The 8794-nt window shown below is 29.3% G+C and overlaps 1 long non-coding RNA gene across 1 annotated transcript; it reads right to left on the bottom strand.

The window, feature by feature from the left end:
* Nucleotides 1-504: 504 nt before the first annotated feature.
* On the bottom strand, nucleotides 505-1292 carry LOC128280497 (uncharacterized). Its single transcript, XR_008270586.1, has 2 exons — nucleotides 1101-1292; nucleotides 505-811 (listed from the first exon to the last, which is right to left on the bottom strand). It is a non-coding gene; the product is annotated as an uncharacterized LOC128280497 (long non-coding RNA).
* Nucleotides 1293-8794: the final 7502 nt, after the last annotated feature.

The following is an 8794-nucleotide window of genomic DNA, read 5'->3' as shown; positions in this document are numbered from 1 at the left end:
ATTTCGTATTTTTCAAGCACGTTTTTACTCCACAATGTTATTCCACTCTTTTTTCGTTTTTTTTTTCCTACACGCATAACGTGAAAAATACGCCATCATGATTTTTAATGTGATTGAAATTCACTTTATTCAACATTTAGTTAAATTATTAATCGTTTATTTCAATGAAGGCTTGTTATTATTTTATTAATCTACAATAAGTCGATTGTTCTTGTTGTTTAGAGAAATAGGGAAAATGTTATTAGGAAGAGTGAGTTAAATTGAGTATAGGAGTGAGGGAGTAATTTGATGAATGAGTGAGACATACACCACGTATTATTTTTGTTGATTTAGTGTGAATTTTTCTTTAGACAAAACCCCTTAAATGTAAAAAATTATCTAAATGTGTACTCAAATTTTAATGTTTATCCCTTAGCTTTTATTTATATATTTATTTTAGATGCTAATTCAAGTTCATATGGAGTATTATAGATGACATACTCAAAGTCTCGTATTTTACATACGTTATTATGAAAAGAAAATTGGTGTCAACACTATAATAAGTCAATTATGCCCTGGCCCTATTCACAATAAAAATAATAAATAAACAAGAACAAAAAAATCCAAATATTAACAGTCCGTCAGTCCAACTACACAGCCCAAGAATTCACGGCCCAACAGGCCCGAAAAACTAAAACACTAGAAGCCTAAGGTTTCTCCCCCTCGCGCCGCAGCCAAGCCACCATGCCTCTGTACCCTTCAGCATTTCAGCAGCCACGCCCAAGCCTCCGTACGCCAGCACAGTCCCCGTACGCCAACGCACACCCCTTACCTGCGAGCAAATACAAAAACCACATAGCAGCAAATACAAAAAAATTTGTATTTTTATTTTGATTTTTCTTACTCTGTTTCGGCTATAAAGCCAAGAACAATGCCATTGTATCTTTTTTAGACACACACTATGCATACGAAACAATCAAATAGAAAAAAGCAAAGAAACGTGATTTCCGTTTTGAGTCTCTAGATCTATTGCGTTTTTTTTTCTCTATCTGCTTCTTTCGATTTTCTTTCTAATTTTTTTGCATTTAAAAACAAAAGAAAAAGGGAAAACGAGACCTTACCCTTCGAATCCGCCATTGATTCCTCTTGACTTCGTTGAAATCGAAGGTGGGGGAGGAATCACGGGGCTGTAAATCATTGGCGAGGGATGAAGGCGCCCGTTGTCGGCTGCGATGAGGTCAAGGCCAAGGGATTTGGCTTAGTGCGGCTGAAGAGAGGAAATGAGGCTAGGGTTCGGCTGAATAGGCTTAAATGAGCCCTTTTTAAAGAATCAAAAACGGTGCCGTTTGAGCCTACTTTAATGGCTCCAAAACGGTGCCGTGTGGACAAGGCCTGTCCCGATCCGATTCCTAACCCTCAGGACCCGCATGTCTTTGCGGTGAAGGGTAATTTGCATGTTTAGTCCCTCTCCTTTGTGCTGGTGTTTGATTAGGCTTAGTCTGGATTTCTTTATTCTGTTAAATTCGCCCTATAATTTGCGCGTGTTTGCGATTTGGCCTGCGTTTTAATGATGCATTTTGGGGCCTGGATTATTTCCAGTTTAAGTCCCTACGCATTTGCGCGCATTACCTATTGGTCCTTTTTATTATTATTGTTTTATTTTCAAATTGTCCCTTTTGTTTTAGTTTAATTCTAATTTAAGTCATTTTATTTTATAGCCCTTTTATTCTTAATTACTTTTTGTACATTTTAAACTACCTTGGCAATTGTTTCTTTATTATTGTAAATTTGTTTTTGTAATATCATCATCACATTTTGTATATTTTATATAAATGTTTGTTTTTTTACACTATCATACATATATATATATACATACTTTATAATAAAGTTAATGTTATTTCATACATATAATGGTTTTGACTCTATCCATGTATTTTAACATATATTTTTGTTTTTTAATATGTTTTGTATACACGTTTTACATATTGTTTAAATTATTTTATACTTATATATATATTGGTACATATATTTGATCTACATACATTACTAAATCCATGTATTTTATACCTATAGCTCTCTTTGTACATAAAAGTATGTTTTTAAGTCTATTTTATAATAAAATTAATTTAATCTTAAATGCATTATTAATTTTATGCCATTTTCACAAATAATTATTCTTAAATCAATTTATATGTATATATGCTTTGTAAACCTATTATGTATATTTACTAAGATTATATTTTACTACGTCTTCTTGCTATTCTTTTATATATATATTGTTCAAATTTTACTCTATTGAACATATTTTAATAAATGTTTTTAACATTTCGTAATTCAAAAAATATTCATTCTATAATACGTTTTCTAATAATTGCATGTATATATTTAGTTTGTCTTTACAAATGGTTTCTAATTGATCAATTCGTCAATGCATATATCAAGTTCATTATTATCTTAAATTTGTCTCATAACATAGTTTTTTTAATTATTATTTTGTTTCGGATATTTTGTATTGATTGTAATGTATTAGGCTATGTATGTTATAGTGGCATGTTATTTTTGTTATTGTATTATTATATCAATTATTTCCATGCATGATTGAAATCGGGTTATATTTTATAGGTTAGTTATACTTAATTGTTTATTTCGTTAGTTGATTAAATAAGACACATTATACTCATTCATCAAGTATTGTATCTTATGTGTGTATATTATCCCATATCATTGTTTTTCACTTGGTTTACGAAATGTGGTTTTATAAGGTCCAAATCTTTAAGATTAATTTCGTTTTATTTCAAGACGAATTAACGCGTTTTAAGCAAGTTTTATAATTATTCATTTAAAAATTCTTAAAAACAAAGGCAATGTTCGATGTTTGGCAATTCAGAGAATCGTGCCCCATCATGCTGGGTTGCGATTTCCCCTTTTTTCAAAACAATCGAATATTCCTTTGGAATTTCACTCATGTCTTTAAAAATTCTTCAAAACGAAGGTAATGTTCGATGTTTGGCAATTCGGGGAATCGTGCCCTATCGTGCTGGTTTGCAATTTCCCTTTTATTCAAAATAATCGAATATCCCTCTAGAATTTCACTAATGTTTTCTAAATTCTAAAATGAGGCAATGCTCGATGTTTAGAAATTTGAGGAATCGTGCCCTACTGTGCTGGGTTTCGGTTTTTTCGTTGGACTAAATAATTGGGCATCCTTTTGTGATTTTCAACATATAAACTTTTGAAAGTCAAAATTTATCGTGTTTTCAAGGGTATAAAGGATCGTGTCTTATCGTGCTGGATGTGATGTTGTATTCCTTTGAAACAAGAGAATTTTGATGACCAACTTGGGCTATTCAAATGTTTATAAAAGGAACCACATTTCAAAAATATTTTTAAATCTTAGACATAAGGACAGTATTTAATCGATTTGGTACCAATTTTGGGGCGTAGTGAGGATGCTAATCCTTCCTCATACGTAATCGACCCCCGAACCCGTTTTCTTATATTTACATAGGCCAAAATTGATTTAAATGGAATAAAATGCTTTATTAGGTGATCCAATCACACCTAAACAAAAAGGATTGGTGGCGACTCCATATTTTATTTTTAAAAAGTCGATCCCCGTTTTTTTAAATTTAAAAATAGTTTCGACAGACACAACGATACGACGACGTTTAAAGCAGAGATAAAACAAATATGACATCCCGACGACGCAACACGGGACGTCACGACAATGGACGGCATCATGACGAGGAGACATACGATGTCGCAACGTGCTCCCCACATAAATGAGTTTCTTCTCTTAGTTAAACTCTGCTATATTTACTCATTTAAACTTTGATTATACCAAAAATATGTTAACATGATTAGACCTCTAATCTTAACCTATAAAAGAGCCTTAATAATCATAGAAAAAAAACAACGTTAAGAGAAAGTTTTGAGAGAGTTTCGAGGGAATTTTGTGATTTAGCAAGAGAGCTTTGATTTTTTCGAAGTTAAGATTTGTTTTAGAATTTCTTCATTACTCTAATTTTAATTGGTCATTAGTGAAGCCTTATTTTATCCATAATTTTTTATCCTATTCATTGAAGAAGTTTTTCCACAATATTTATATCAAATTTTCTCTATACATTTTTGTTGGTCATTAATTCAGATCTATCCCAATAATATTCAACATATTAAACAAGAAGGAAGACAGTGATAAGTTTTACCATTGATAAAAGTGAAACGAACTATAGCTTGAAAATGAAGCAATAATCAAACATCCCATGCACTATATGCTTTATTGTCGCATGACCTCTACTTTCTCATTTCCATATTTTTAGTTTACCAACAAAAAACACAATCAATTAAGAAGAAAAATAAATAAATGGTCCTTACACCCGATTGGTTGTTAAGAACTCAACATCACAGTTAGGCAAACGTATGGTCACAATCTTTCTCATTTCTCAAAAGAAATCCAAAATCCAATTTTTTTACACATTTTTGGTTTATATGCCATCTACTTGCTCTTTCATACAACTAATTTTACACATTATAATAAATATTTAAGGAATATGATGACAAATTAGTCAGAATCTTATGTTATTAATGCGATTCTAGATTTATTAAGTCGTAATTGAGATATCAATTTAAAATATGTGTATCAAGAATATAATAGGTTGACTAATTACTTAGCAAAGGTTGTACAAGGAATGGGCATTGACATTCATTGTTGATCCTAACCTCCTGATTTTGCTTTGAATGCACTGCATGAAGACCTTAACTGTTTATTTACTCTTAAAATAATTGCTATGTAATAATTTGTATTACTTTTTTTAAATAAAAAAAGTGGTTATAATTATAATTAAAAACTAGAATATATTTAAATTTAGATTAAAATTAAATCCACATAAAATTCCAACCTAGTAATATTAAATTCTGTGAATTTATAATCAATTTCTAAAACATTTTCTCCGTTCAATATTTCAATATCTTGGCGATAGGGTTATATATGTATTTGTATTTTCTCTTGCACATACCGGAACGGTGTTAAAACTTAAAATTGCTTTTGCTTGCCACGTGAAATTCTTGGAACACAAATTATGACATTTTATTATCATGTTTATTTTAAAAAAAAAAGAAGAAGAAGAAGAAGAAATGACAGGGTCCCATGTCATGTGCCATTGGTAACCCTATAGTCAGTTATTGCATGATGCAAAGATAGAAACCTTAAGATATTGTCAATGTCCCAACCATTCTCAAAACCAAAATCATTCCTTGGGAAAACTCTACCAAAATGTACGTCCTAAATTCCCATCCCATATTCTGGTCCCTCATCACATGATTTTCTTTTAGCTTTGGTGGTTATATGTATATAGCTGGGGGCATTATGCTTCTTTTCAATACGTTTGGGGTGCAAATGTTAGACTTATAAAAATAAATTAATATTACATAGCAATGAAAATCTTGTTTCATCATGGATCCTACGTGCTCTCACCTCATGTCTTTCATCATGTCATTTGCATATTTGTACTTTATTTTTGTAAATATCTCTATGTTTTTAAAACACCACTATTGCTATTACAAATATATGTTTAATTAATTATAATATAAAATCCAAAGAAACCACGTATGAGAATTCCTCATCCACAAATATCTTATATTAATTTTTATGTATAATGAAAAAGGAAGTGGGTGTTTTATCCCACTGATGTTGAAATGATGAGTCAAGTTGTCCAAGGGGCAACCCAAATTATTTAGGCATGTAATATATTTTCCACAACTGAGTAATTTAATTTTTTTATATTTTTAAACTTGATGCAAATTGATAAAATCATTAATAGAAAATCTATTCACGTGGATTCTTAAAATTATAAAATTAAGACTTCAAGACTTTTTTTAATCTATAGATGCTAAAATCTATATAGATACACTTTAATTAAATCTTGATTTTTATTGGTTTCACCATTAAGTTTTTTTTTTTTGACTGATTTTTCATTATTTGAGACATTAATGTCTATCAATGATATAAAAGTCAGAAAACGTAAATTGAAGTGAATCATGTTGTTTATACTCATCGCACTGATTGTTAATGAATAAAAGCTGAAAAAATTTTATGTGACAATTTACTCGAAAGATGGAAAACCACCAGTGGTGCTTGAAATGAAGGAAGAGGGGAGATTATAGAAAGTTGAGAATATTTGAGAGAGAATATATATTTTCTGATATATATATATAGCATTTACAATTTTATTATAAAATCTAAAAGTTACCTATGATCAAAGAAATAATTTAAATGTTTAAAATTGTTTCAATTTTATTATCCATAAATGTTAAAAAAAACAATTCTTATGTAACAAGATAATTCAATACGAAGTGTTTTTAAGTAATATTAAATTTCATTAATTAAGTAATAAAATCTTATATTTTATACAATAAACGAAATAAAAAATATGATTTACCTGAAAATTTATTAAGTAATCTTTAATTACCTTCTGAATATCTATTACTAAAAATAATCTGAATTAAATGCTCCTATTAAATATCTTTTAAGTTACAATAACAAATAAAAAAGGAGAGGGAAACCTTTACAATTTTATTATATATGATAAATCAGAAAATATCTAAAATATGTTATGATTTTGATTAAAAACCGGGGGGTGAGGGAAACCTTTACTATTTTATTATGACTTGGAGGGTTTTTTTCTGATTAATGTAAATACAAGCATTTATCATAACTAATAAAAAAGGCCTACTGGAAGCAGAAAACGTCCTTATGGGCATGCATGCATTATGTCCGGAGATTGGACGACAGGGTGTAGCCCAGAGGGTCCCACACTGCCACTGCCACCAGGGTTTTAATAGTCCGGCGACCGGCGCCATTTACGCCATCGGTTCGACGAACGAACAGCTTTCTTTGCTAGGAACGAAGAATTTATTAATATTAAGATGATTATTATATTTTCGAAAACATACATAGAGAGAGATTGGTTGCTAATCGAGTTGTATTGACTAATAATGCTAAACATCTTTTGGTTTGGATTTCCAACTTGCCATCAAAGTGATAGAAATAATTAAGCCACAATATTTTATTATTTTCAATTATACAAAATATGACAAATGTTAATCAATATGAAAAGAAAAATGTAATGAAATAAATATAAAAAAATGTTTTCGGAAAATGATAAATAAATAATCTTATACTCATAAAATTAGAAAGAAAAAAGGTTTGCTTATATTAAGATTTTTTTAATTTACAATTAAAAGAATGTATTTGATAAATTATTTTTATAAAATTTAAGAAAACAGGGTTTCATTAATTACATCTTTATATATACCTAAATAATTAAGAACGACTAAATACCTTTATTTTTATTTTTTTACATATTTATATTTTCATAAAAAGAAAGAAAAAGAACAAGTTGAGGTTCGAGGGATTGTTATTCTCTGCTGTTGGTTTTATTGTTATTATTATAAATAATTATTTCCACCACTTGATGTTATGATGTGGGAGAAGAAATGGGTTTGGTTAAATGATTGGTTTTATAATTTCAAAAATAATAATAATAAAGGAAAAAGGAAATGCCATTAAAAGGGGAAGAATATTGACCAGGCTAGCTGGGGAAACACAAATATGGAAATTATCAAATGATGATTCTGTCCTTTATTATTATTAGCTACCAAAAAACGATGTAATTCGTAATTTTCCATTCCCTTCTACTTTGCATGGTTGGATTGTACGTTCATAAACCAATTTTAAATTTTGACTAAAAAGAAGAAGTTTCTCTCAAGTACTTCGATTTTAGTGTTGTTTAGTTTAAACAAATTAAAGTTAATATTTATTGTAATGTTTTATATATTAGAATATATTTATTTATTATGATTTAATAGCTATTAAATATCATACAACCAAACCATAATTAAAGTAAAAATTTACATATTTAACATATATGTTAATTAAGTGATCTAGTTTAACCATTAAACCAATAATCCATAACTCACTTTTTTTTTTTTTTTTTAAATATGCTTAGAATGTGGCAGAAAGGAAGCGATGGGTAGAACGTTAATGGCTCCCATGAGATCCAATTTCATAATTTAAGGAAAATCAAAGTTTTAAAAGATAATATAATATATAAAAGCTAATTAAACTATTAGTCTTAAAACATGGTACCTGCAAAGTGAATTAGAAAGAATATATATATTTGAACAATGATTTAAGCTATGATTAAGAAATGGATTAAAATTAAATTATAGTTTTGTATGGTTTAGCTTTTAGGTTTACTTTTGGACACGTAATTCGCTTTATTTTTCCCCTGAAAACAAAAAAAAAAAAAAACTTAAAATTTTATATATGGGAAGTGGAAGTGGAACTGAACTGTCTTGTTTGTTTGATGAAGTTGCCAGTTAATGATATTTTGTCTTTCTCATGGACAGCCTTTTTTTCTGTTTCATTCAAAAACTGGGATTAGGTGTTTTTTTTTAAGCTTTAATTGGACCGGATTTTGAGGGACCTTGCTCCTTCCACTCGTGCGCACGACCCATTTGCGCTACTGCTACTCTTTTCTTTTTTCGGTGAAGACCTGCTACTAATTTTAATTTAATATAGCGTTTTAGGGTTCTTTTAATGCTTTAATATTTTTACTTAAATAATCATATCTGACCCAAAACACGACATGGGTCATTCTATTTTCCTTTTAATTATAAGTATTATTACAATAAAAGTCAAATAATTAAAACATATTTATACTTAAACCATGATCAATATGAAGAATACATATATGAGATCTTAATGTTAAACCTCACAGGCTTTTACTCAATGGTTAGGCCTTTAAAACTGTGA

The sequence above is a fragment of the Gossypium arboreum genome, chromosome 9, assembly GCF_025698485.1.
Source record: "Gossypium arboreum isolate Shixiya-1 chromosome 9, ASM2569848v2, whole genome shotgun sequence".
Classification (NCBI taxonomy): domain Eukaryota; kingdom Viridiplantae; phylum Streptophyta; class Magnoliopsida; order Malvales; family Malvaceae; genus Gossypium; species Gossypium arboreum.
This window is presented reverse-complemented; position numbering and strand designations above follow the sequence as displayed.